At 35.1% G+C, this 12,778-nt stretch overlaps 1 long non-coding RNA gene across 1 annotated transcript; it reads right to left on the bottom strand.

The window, feature by feature from the left end:
• Window positions 1-8,160: 8,160 nt before the first annotated feature.
• On the bottom strand, window positions 8,161-8,987 carry LOC118734764. The gene is made up of 2 exons (XR_004992429.1): window positions 8,684-8,987; window positions 8,161-8,611 (listed from the first exon to the last, which is right to left on the bottom strand). It is a non-coding gene; the product is annotated as an uncharacterized LOC118734764 (long non-coding RNA).
• Between the last annotated feature and the right edge of the window lie 3,791 nt (window positions 8,988-12,778).

The raw sequence follows: 12,778 nt of genomic DNA, 5'->3' as shown, positions 1-12,778 counted from the left end.
GATGTCACATTACGGAATAACCTGGTCTGACATACCGTGCAGATAGTAGGAGGAACCAGGAGTTGTTGACGGCGGCGTGTGGGTGGTGGTGCGGTTGAATGTGGTCTGTGGTCTGTCGTGGTTGTGTGGTCTATTGTGTTGTGGTGCTGTGTTGTTAGTGTGGAGCTGCTCAGGAGGACTTATATTTGCCGTGGAGGCTGCTCTATTTGAGCAGCAGGGGGCCACGAACGACGTGGTCCACTGCCGGTGTGTCCGTAGTCCTGAGCAGACCCTGAGGTGACTCCACCCCTCGCAAGCATTACACCTTGACTGAGGTGGAGTTGTGGTGTAGCCCTGGGTTTGACTCGATGCCAGCCCTGAGCAGAAGAGTACGTAGCGGTGCCCCTTCATAGTCACCTGTTGAAGCGACACCAACGCCAATCGTAACAATACGAATGAAGTGATTCGCTCGCAAAATTTTGTATGGCGAATCACGTGATTCGGTTCGTAATTGGGGCGCCATCGTTTAAAACACCCAATAGCCGGTGTAATGGAAAGCCAACCCCTGCTCTCTGATATTTCTTATTTTGACAGCGTTTTCGAAGCATATTGAATTGCCACGTCTGACCCACGCTTAAAAATTGCATGAACCAGTAAATACTTTACATGATCCAACTACACAGGATCTGACAAGATGAAGCAAAAGAAAAAAGTAATTTTTTGGTTGACGTTTGTAATTTCGCCGCCATGTTATTTTCTGTGAAACAAAGAATATGAAGACGAAGCATAAAGAAAAAATGCAAGCAATGTTGTGCACATGTTTGTGCTAACCAATTTATTATTTTTGCACGTGTTTTTGCATCCAATCACCGCGCACTTCATTTTAATTACATTTGCTCAAAAAATCACTTAAAAATCACTGAAATAAACCACCGACAAAATACACATAAAGAAAGAAGCAAAACAGAAATAGCAAAATTCAAAATTACGAACGTCACACACTTTTTTCTCGATTGCTATTACAAATGGCTGCTTCTCAACCGGTTAGATCTGTTCTAAAGGGCCATTCACATACAACTTTCCTCGCTTTGCTTGACAGTTCAAACTTTGACAACAAAGCGTGAAACGCAGAAGGTATGCTACAATAAACGCTTTGACGGCTTTTGTGTTCTTTTCCTCCATATTTTTTATCTGTAAAATAGATAACAATATAATAATATGCATTAATAATAGCAATAAAAATTACTATTTGCCCTATTTTTGTCATTAAATGCAAATGCAAGCGCACGAGAAAAGATACATGTAGACAGCTGATTGCCAGAGCGGGCAAAAGTTGAGAGTTGCCCAAGATTTTGCTTCGTTTTGCTTAGCTTTGCTTCAAACGTTTTTTATGTGAGCATACTCATGCATATGCCTACATCGATCTTACATGTCAAAGCAAATAACTATCAAGCAAAGCGAAGAAAGTTGTATGTGAATCAGCCTTAATTGGTTCATGAATACTTTATGATATTGAGGCTTAAAGTGTGTTTGCATTGTTCAACTTTGCGTTCAACATTTGCGTTCAACTCAGCGCAGGGTTGCACGAAAAAAAGTTGAATGGCTAAAAATATCAAAATATGAAAAAATATCAAAATATTCGCCATAAAAAGGTGTTTGCATTCAACTTTTGGTTGAATGGCCTTTCAACTAATCGCTTTCAACAAAGTTGGTCGCCAGCCAACATTTAGCCATTCAACTTTTTTTTCGTGCAACCCTGCGTTGAGTTGAACGCAATTGTTGAACGCAAAGTTGAATAATGCAAACACTGCTTTATATTGGCTTTGTTTCATTTCTTTTCTAGCAGATAATTATCAGGAAGAAGAAGAACGGGGAAATTGAGAGAATTACGCACACAGAGAGCGAAATAAAGAAATCGTAAAGAAACGCAAAACTAGCAGAAACTAGTAATTAAACAGCTAATCGATGTATTTGACTATTGAAAATATTTGGCGCGAATTTTTGTTTATCCATTTTGACAGCTGCAGGAGAGCCAAAAAAAGAAGAGCGAAAGAACGAGAGAGCTGCTGGTTTCTGCTAGTTTTTTGGGTGAAGAAACGCTTTCCAGCAGAAATTAGTGATAATAGTTGCGTTCCAGCAGCAGTACGAATAGCAGGTTTGGCATGATTTTACAGGATTTACAGGAACAGCTGTTTTCGCCATTAATAAACCTTATGTAAAGTGTCGTGCGGGAACAGCTTCCTGTAAAATCTTGTAAATTCCTGATATTCGTACTACTGCTGGAACGCAACTATTTTGTGATAATTATCTGTTAAGAAACAAAGCTATTAACGAATATTTGAAGCCACCCTGTTCCGTTCTGTAGAAAATATATTCTCATCTTGTTTTTCGTTGGAGTATATGTCAAAGGACAATTTTGTTTTCGATAAATTTATACATTCGAAAGCATGAATTTAACATAAAAAAATATATTGAATATCTGTCCTTATTAATAGTTATGGAAAGTGAGTTAAAAAAGAAATAGTCTAAACACAAACGAAATCTACGGATGTTTTTTAAAAAATGGGTACTATAGCTTCAGTGTTGCAATGGAAATGCGAAATTTGTGATAGTATCGACCCCCAAAAATGCAAAAACTGTGACACAATGAGGCAAATATTATCAAATAATGCCAATTTAGTTAAAAATAGTGGGCCACCAAATCGAATTATGGTTGCAAATGCAGATAAAAGTCTACAGAAATCTGGAGAAGCTGAGTCCCGCCCAACTTCAAGATCTTTTTCCGAAATTGAACAATCTTCCGAGGCATCGTCAGAAGATGATATCACAACAAAGTATGTACATTTTTTACTGTAAAAGAATACAATTATGATATCAGTTAAAAATCAATTAGTGTCAACATGTTAGCTCAGTATATCCAGTAAACAAACTTAGCTATTTTTTTTCACCAAGTTTGGTCCCATAAAGGACTAGTGTTGCAAGCAACGCTGTTCCGGCAATTAGGGTGTTGTGCAGCTATTTAATGTGGTGAAAATTATTTAAGCACTGGAGAGATTTATTCACATAGAATTGGAGATAGGGCTGATAGATTTATTTTAAATAAATTGTGAATCTGCGAAAATATCTTTTCAGCAGATGAATATACTTTTTAACCTTTTTTCCGAAAATTTACATACAGGCTCGAAAATATGCGAGTAACATTAGGTTTGTATAGTAACTTCTCCAGTAAAACATTGCAGCGAGAGCGTAAAAGCAAAATAGAGCGTAAAATTGAGAAGAAGGGAAAACTAGCAGAAGAGGTTATTGAACACAAAACTAGCAAAAACTTGCAAGAGAACAGTTGTTGCACTGCTTTGACAATCTGCTGTAAACATTTTACTATTTATAAATCAGTTTTAAACTCTTTGCTTTACACACAAGCACTTACACTGTCCAGTACATCATTAATATTATGATTTCCACTCATTTTACTTTTGTTTGTGCCAAAGGCGAATCAATATAAGGTGATAGCAGGAGTACAAAAACAAAAATTTACATGTATTTTGTTTTTGCTTTGGCGGCATAAACTGTCAAAACCTGTAAGTGTGTGTAGAAATTCAAACAAAATTTTTCAATTGGATATCAGAAGCCGTGCGGCGAAACACATACACAAAATCAACTGAGCTAGTAACACCACTTTTTATATATTCTTTTGACATTTATTCTTCTTCTTCTTCTGCTAGCTAATTTCTGCTAGTAAAAATTTCACTAGCAAGAATTTGCAGCTCTCTCGTGTTGTTACGCTCACGATTCAGTGCTCTCTTGCAAATTTTTTGGGTTATACACTTTTCCAGTAAAAGTTTGCAGGTTCCAGTACAAATTAGTACTGACTATTGGTAACTATACAAACCTATTCAAATATCGTCGCCTGGATGGAAAATTGCCGGAAGCGTCATTTTGACAATTTGTGGTTTTTGGATATCTTCTTTAGTTTCCGACTAATTGACTAAAATTTTTTCGGTTATTTGGTACAAATTGCGTTAGTATTGCTGTCGTACTAAACTAATCAAGATCTTCCAAATAGAGTTATCTGTTCTTCTTTAGTTTCCGACATATTCAGCTTTATCATGAGTTTCATTTTCTAGAACCGGGTCACTTTTCGTTTGCGTGTGTTCACTTCAGGTGGATGAAAAAATTGTTGGTGAAATTTTGTTCGGGCGAAACTCACGATTAGGCTGATTAGTAAAAAGTATGGTTAATTTATAAAAATTGTTATCACATTTTGGCGTATATCACTAAAACTGACTGCAAATTTTTTGACAAATGTCGTATACGACAAAATTTTATTAAACTCATAAATGGTTGACACTAAACTAAAAAAAAATAAGATAATTTAAGAATTTCATGAACTAGTACATAGCATTCTCCGACACTTTGGAGAAAATCTGTAGTCGTGTTTCTGAGAAATTGTATTCCAAACTTCAATCGTGAGTTACCGAAAGTAACTTGTGACAATCTTTTATCCAGGGATCTACATAAATTATAATTGTCATTATTTTCGCAGTTGGAGTATATGCCAGACGAGTAACAGGTATATACATACAAGGATACCTAAATTAGCGCGTTGAACTTGTATATTTATCTCTCTCCAACGCATTAATTCTATATACGTAGGTACCAACGCCTGACAAAGTTATGTCTAAATTTAATAATGGCTCTATGACAAAATATTCATGGAATGTATTCGTAGATTTTTATTTACTTCATTTCATACATTAGCATTGATGTTTTGTTTTTCATACATTAGTATTGATGTTTTTTACTAAATACCAGGAATAAATATTTAATAAAAAACTATTTCACTTAAGCTTAACCAACTTTTAGTTGCTCGGAGCTAATTTTGGAAAATACGAAATATTTTCATAGACAGTAAATGCAACCCTGGGTGCATCATTAACGAGCTGAAAAACCAAACAAATAAAAAAATTCCATTTTTACAGTTTATGCCGCCAAAGCATAAACAAAATATATGTAAATTTTTGTTTTTGTACTCCTGCTATCACCTTATATTAATTCGCCTTGATCTGAACCAATACTCCCAAAAATTATAAAGCAAAACAAAAACCATTTTTTCCAATTTATGCACTGTTATTTTTATTATTGCAATACAATTTCGCAGGAGAGTGAGGACATAGGCAAAGGAATTTCCGTAAAGAGCAGGAGAGGAAGCTCCGCTTCTTTTGTGAAAGATATACAATATTTCTTGTGCATATAATTCCGGCTACGCCATCCACAGTGTTTTTGCGCAGAACCAACATCAAAGTTTACAAAAAACTGCATAATTTATTAATTAACTAGTGCTCGGAAACTTGAAATCTTTGTTAAATTAAAGTTTAATTCTTTCACTACACTTGTATGTTAAAGTTTTAAAACTCGGGTCACGCGTTTGGACACAAATACTCAACATCATTGTACAAATAACTAAACGGTACCGTATTTCTTAAACTTCCATAAAATGTATTAATGAGGAAAACAGCTTTTCCTGCAAATCCTGTAAAACCTAAAAACCTTGAAGCATCGGGAACGCAGCTTCTATTCATAAAATTCACATATGTACATACACTTCATCTTCCAACTCCAAGGGATCCGACGAATCTCGCAATTCCCTCCTCCAACTCTACTAATCTATTAGCTTCCACATCATCTTCCTCATCACTAAACCATATTTCAACTGTGTCCATTTTTCTAATTTTATAATAAAAGCAATTATTTTAAAAATGATGTAAATGAAACATTAAGGAAACAAATGTAAACAAACAAGCAGCTGTTTACAATTCCGTCAACCATTCACAATAGTACACATTTTTATCGATCAAGTTACACAATAGCAAAATAAAAGATGATCGACTCGATCGACAAATTTCTATTCTACTGCCAGTCGACACTCGCAATAGGGGCCTGAATTTAGGCTAGGCTTCATGGGAACTTACTGTGGGTGCAAACAGACCACATTTTGTAAACGGAATTGTGATATTTAATGTTATTTTATAATGAAAAATGAATTTAATGTGCAATTTTTTAAGTTTACTAGATGTGAGACAACTTTTCATTTTCTTTATATATTGCATGCTTTAGTTTTAATTCTGTTTAAGTTAAGTTGTAAAGGTGAAAATAGGCCTCCTGGGCAACCGAGCACATTAAAAAAAAATCGGTAACGCGCGTAAAAGCATACCTCACAAGTGGTGTGGAAAATGCAAGAACAAATATAAATGGAATAATTTTCGAAATTATGAAATGGTTATTGGTATTTTCCATCTCAAAGGGGGTGAATAATTTGAACGTTATTTAAGCTGCCTTTACACGGTCGATTTTTGTCGTTTAACCAAAATCTACCCGTGTAAATTGCAATTCAACCGTAAAATGTAAGCATTTTGGCTAGTCGATATCTTAAGTAAATTTTCCAGTCGACAGAAATCGACCCGTGAAAATGCAACTTCATGAATTTTTTAATTTTCTTTTTTTTTTTGCTTGGGCGTCTTTTGAAGATGTGCCAAATTATATTGTCGACTTAAATACAAAACAACAATTTCTTTAAGCCATCTTGTGCAGCGATTTGTTGACCTTATCCTCACGGCTACCGAAATCACCAACCTCAACGTAGTGATTAGCCTTCTTGCGCCAGCCTCGGGTTGATGTGTTGAGCTTGAATAGCAACAGGAAGCCGGGGGCTTTCTTGAAGTGAAGTGAATCAACGCACTGAATTTCGTGCGCTTCGCGAAATTTGCGTTCGATCACAAAGCAGAGATTGGGACACGCTTGACCATTCCACGTTTGTACATCAATTCACAAACTGATTTAAGATTTGGATAACCCCATATAGGGGGTTCGGCATACGTAGCATATTAATGGTTGCCTTGCTCAATTTGATGAACACACCGTTTTAATGTGGCGAAGACAGAACTGTAAAACTACGCACTTTTTGTGCAACTTTGTTGATACCGCGGATGCGGATCACAAAAGCCAATTTGGATTTTTCAGGCCCGTCGAATTGGCCGCATTTCTTTGCCACACAGCGCTACTCCATCTCATGGCGTCCATCACGGAGTTTTCTTGTTTGATATTTCTCAGCATGCACCAATTTACGGAGTGCAATCACAGCAGAGCGCTTTAGTTTACGTTTGATCAGGGTAGCAATTTGCTGACCTGCTCTTGCTGAACTGCAGCTTCGACTCGGGGACAGGAGGCAGCTTCCTGGAAGGTTGCCTGTCCTTTGCTTGCAGTTTCTTACCGGCCGTGATGGTAGTCCTCTTAACTTGTTACTTAGCACGTTGAAAAGGCGAAAAAAAGTTCGCCAAATGTTTGGAGCACATCGTAAATGAGCCACTCGATTTATAACATTTCTATAAACAATTTAATTAAATACTTTTTATACATAGATATGCTGCAACCATGCACTTACTTTCCCAAATTCCATCCTGCTTATCGGCATAATTTTCCAAATATGCCTGCTACTTCATTACTAATTACTCAATTTTCCAACTGCGCCTTCTTTGTTGGCTCGACATATCCTAAAAAGACATAAATTTACATTAAACAATAGAAATCGCAAAAATTAGCAAATAAAATACTCGCTTTGTTTTGATTTGTTGTCAAATTTCTGAGAAATGTGAATTCACCACGATGAGATACGGAAAGAACAAGGACCAGGGATGTAATTTTAAGTAAACTATTATTCAGGGGCAAGGCGCAGAGCGTTCGGGGCAGCAATATTAATTTGTATCAAATATAACATTAAACGGTGGTTCTGATACATTTTTTGATATTATTAACCAGAGTACATACATTATATGGTTTTTCTTTCAAAAATTAATGTACTATATGAACTTTTTTTTCAAATATTTCTTAAGTTTCTTTCATGAGTGCTGAAAAGCAACCATGCGTGTAAGAAATTGTGTGCTACCTAAAATTTCATCTCTGGAAACTTTATCCCCATAAAGGACTTCACCACAGATTTTTTACTGGATATACTGAGGGCCTGTGCCAATTGATAGAAAAGTTCTATGGTGGAAAAACTTTTTACTATGGTGAGAAAATTTTACATTTCTGCTGTGCCAATTCGTAACTTTTTACTGCTGGAAATTTTTGACAGTTGCTTTGATGCACAAGAAGACTATCGTGTTTGCTATTTATAAAATGCAGCAATTATATAGAAAATATTTGCCTTTGATGATTTCAATTCTTCTGGAACTGAAATCCATGCATTTATTAGACCTTTTAGCAGTAATATTAGAAATAAAAACACGTCAAAACCGTCTGGTAAGTGTGTTCACAAAAATGTTTAAAACCGTGTACAATTGTTTCCAATAAAAACATATGTCGTTTTAGGGTATTATGTACATGCAACAAGACGTTTATTCCAAAATACTAAGCAGCATTATGAACGGCGATAACAAGACTACAAAAATGTATCTTAGGTTGTCCTCTGCTTCGTTTCGAAAAATTGTAACTCACATTCCCAAAAAGCGCTTAATAAAGTTTTCAAATTATTTATATTGTTCCTTCCAGCCTTCGTTGCTGTTGGCGTTCTTTGAACTGAACCAAACATCCTTGTCAATGCGCTTTTCCAGAAGGATTCTGCGTTCTGAACTGCTCCCTGTAAAATAGTATTTTTAATTAAAAAAATACATAACGCCTTTTCATATGTAAATCTGAAATTAAATCTTACAAGTTATATAGCTTTTCTTTATTTTTTTTGCCGGCGGGACCACGTTCTTTTATTTCCACTCGCTTTTGTTTTCTTTAATTTATGTGTATACGTGCGTTGTTCGTTCTTCTTCTTGATAATGCTTGCTGTCAAATTTTTCACTAGCCCTGCCGTATCAAACATTTTTATTCACCTCATAGCTGTCAAAAATTTACTATCCAGAGAACTTTTCTATCAATTGGCACAGGCCCTGAGATGTTAGTGTCAACATATCTTTGTTAGCCAATTATTGATTAGTAGTAAAGGAACAAGTAAAGAATGCCGCCCGTTTAGTTATACAAATTAAACAATTTGTACTTATTTTATACTACTAGCATGAGGACGACGAAATTATAAAAATGAACTTACTAAATGGGGAAAAGTACTTTAAAGCGAAATAATATTCACTTCATTTTATTCGAAACAAGTTAAAAGAAACAATGGCAGAATATCTTTTTTCCTATACATTCATTTGCTAGTGCTACCAAACCATACTGCAAAAATGACGGTGAAACAAAACAGCGAATCATAAATTGAACCAGATCTCTATTAGGATCATAACGATACATTTGAGTGGAAATTTTTGATCCGAATCACAATCATTGCCAAAGAAAACATGGCTCATATTATCTCTCTCTGTTTACGTACGAGTTTATAGGGGCCATAGGTCGGTGTTATGCAAACAAACTATTGTTTGGTAAATTAAATGGCGGCTGCTTAGGTTGGTGTTATGCAAACAAACTTTTGTTTGGCAAATTAAATGGGGGCTGCTTAGGGCCAAATTCAAATAAACATTTAAACGGCACTTAAGTTTACTTTTTTTTTTGTAACTGTGTGAACTGCCTTTCGCGGTAATTCTCTATTATAGGGTAACAACGCCTAAAAAAGGTCCGGAAAAGTCGGGAGGGGTACCAAACGGCGCGTTTCGGTCCCCCTATTAACAATCCGGAGGGGGAGGGCTACTATTATTAACCATTTAAAAGTTATGAACAAAAAACTTTTGTTAAATTTCGTTGTTTTCTATGGACAATTAAACCGACAGAGATTCACTAAATCACCTGTTCTCACTTTTTAAACACTATTAAAATATATAATTTAACTTATTTATCAAAGAAACACATAGTTTTACCAACCTAAGATAGATTATTTTGGGCTGAGATTTCCTATAATGGACCATTTCCTATATCACCCAAAGTATTTCGAATGTTTTAATGAAATTCGCAGGGGGTGTTGAGGAGGTGCTCATTGACCGATATCATCAACATTTTGTGTACAAATGCTAATAGTTTTTAAGTTATTCGTTGTTAAAATTTCTCCACTGCTTCACAATTATTTTTTTATAAACACTGCACTAATCACTTTTCTTTTTATTAATACACCATCTTTTCTTCATAAACAAATGGATGCACATCTTTTTTCACTAAATATTTAGCCATTAATGCTTATAAAAGTGTTCTTAAAATATTTTTCTATTCTCAAAGAATAGTAAACACACAATTGTTCAGCGATGGCCGCCATGAATGAGGTGCCATATCGTTGAAAATGTTAATAGTTCTTTTTAGCCAAAAATACTTTGTGATGCATTACGGGATTGAAGGCTAAAAGGAAAATATTAATTTTACGGTCTTATTTATGCACATATATTTAAGAGTTTCTTTTAAATCGGAGATATATATATATCTTGAAAATTTTTAATTAAAAATCGCGCGATTTTTTATTACAAATTTTCGCCTGCGGCACTTTTTTCTAAAAAATCCAATACTTCCATATATCTTGAAAATTTAAATAAAAAATCGCGCGATTTTTTATTACAAATTTTCACCTGCGGCGCTTTTTTCTAAAAAATCCAATACTTCCATATATCTTGAAAGTTTGTAATAAAAAATCGCGCGATTTTTTATTATAAATTTTCGCCTGCGGCGCTTTTTTTCTAAAAAATCCAATACTTCCATATATCTTGAAAATTTTTAATAAAAAATCGCGCGATTTTTTATTACAAATTTTCACCTGCGGCGCTTTTTTCTAAAAAATCCAATACTTTCATATATCTTGAAAATTTGTAATAAAAAATCGCGCGATTTTTTATTACAAATTTTCGCCTTTATATCTTGAAAATTTTCACCTGCGGCCCTTTTTTTTTATCAATTCTTCCATATATAGTGAAAATATCCAATAAAAAAGCTATATCATATATGTACATGTCCACTTTATTATTTACGTTTTCGTTGATTCCCTTTTCAGTACTTTTTTTTTACACATTTTTTGTGATGTGTGGCAGCACCGCAATTTCAGTTCACTCGATGTACAAAGGAAAATGTGAGGTTAAATTGCACTTTTTTTACAACTTTAACAACGAATTACTTAAAAACTATAAGCCTCCGGAGGGGGGGAGGTTTCAGATTTAGAATCACAAAAAGCCGCTCTAAACCCCCTAATTTTTTTTTTTTCAAAGCCTGGTCCATTATTGGAAAATTTTCCCTTAGCCCTCCCCCTCCAGATTGTTCCGGACCTTTTTTAGGGGTTGTTACCCTATACTAGAGAATTACCCCTTTCGCAGATTCCTTTTCTGGCCAGGATCTTCTGTTTAGTCCTTACGCTGCGAGGTTAATAATTCTTATGTATGTATTTTCCTCTTTGCAACTATTTTCGGCTTGTATAAATTCGCCTTGGTCAAAACTTACAGTATCGGTCATATCTATAGCACGCCATTTCAAAGTGATATAATGTGCCTTTTATGTTTATTTATTTATTTTTAAGAATTTTCAATTAAAATACAGTCCTTTCTCTAATAAACCCCATATAAACCAAAGTTTAATAATTTGTAGAAAACTTCAAAAAAGTGCAAAAAATTTTCACCTAAGATTCAAACTTTTTTCTCGGAAGTGTTAGAATTTTTTCGAGTACACAGTTTTTTAGCCACTGCAATTTTAGTCTGATAATGTGCAAATGTCAAGTGGCCACGAATTACCGTTAATTTTTTAGAAGTTTTCTACAAATTGTTAAACTTGTTTTTATATGGGGTTTGTTAGAGAAAGAACTGTATTTTAATTGAAAATTATCAAAAATAAATAAATAAACATATGTTGCACACAATATCACTTTGAAATGGCGTGCTATAGATATGACCGATACTATATATAATCTCTTTGCACTTGATTAATTTTTAACGCATGTTTGACATATGCCATAAGACGACAACTCCATCAGGGTTGATTTTCCTAGTTCATATTTGTGATTTATCGTCGAATATTTGTGTCATGCCATCAGGCATAGAATCCTCATCAGCAGGCATGGGCAGAGCGTAAGCATCGCGTGCACGTATACAAGCGAGAGCGTAACGATGAGAACGCGACAGCATGCAAAATGATGCTTGAAATACAATACCGGCGAACGGCAAACTTCGCCGAATTGGGCGATGCTGTCTGTAGGGTCTGTATTTGTGTTATTACCTTTTATTGTACTGTGTTCACTTCAACTTTGTAATTTTGGAAATTTTAGATTTATGTGATTTTTGTGGTTCGTCAATCAAACAGAAAATTTTCATTGTTGTTCAAACTTTCAATCTTTAAACTTTAAAAATAGAAATCTTAAATTTTTCTATATTAATTTTAATATTGAACATCTGCTACAATTGGCGACCCTGCCAGGAGGAATATAAGAAATTACATTAAGCTGATATATTGATTTTGTACACTTGGTTTGTTGCTCCGCGGTACTAGTCCACAGATGATGAGATGTTACACCAAAATGTTGAAGTGCAATGCGTCGCAATAGTCAGCAGTGAAAAAGAGTAGCACCATTGCGAGCAGCTGGCATATTCCAACACGCACTACTACCACCACCGTTATCACCACAACTTGAATCACAGCAACCGCAACATCAGAAAGCAATATTCCCATTGCCTTTTGTTGATGATCAGCAATCACAATTAGTAGAGCAACAACAGCAACAGCTTCAAATGCACCAATGCGCATTCAATGACACTAGCACAATTGCCGATATCATTGATGCATCTGCATTAGAAGCAGTCACTGGAAAAGCTATTTTAAGTGCTGATATTGCATCAACCAGTCAACA

Source organism: Rhagoletis pomonella, unplaced genomic scaffold (genome assembly GCF_013731165.1).
Source record: "Rhagoletis pomonella isolate Grant_MI unplaced genomic scaffold, Rhpom_1.0 Rhpom_scaffold_00002, whole genome shotgun sequence".
In the NCBI taxonomy this organism is placed as follows: domain Eukaryota; kingdom Metazoa; phylum Arthropoda; class Insecta; order Diptera; family Tephritidae; genus Rhagoletis; species Rhagoletis pomonella.
This window is presented reverse-complemented; position numbering and strand designations above follow the sequence as displayed.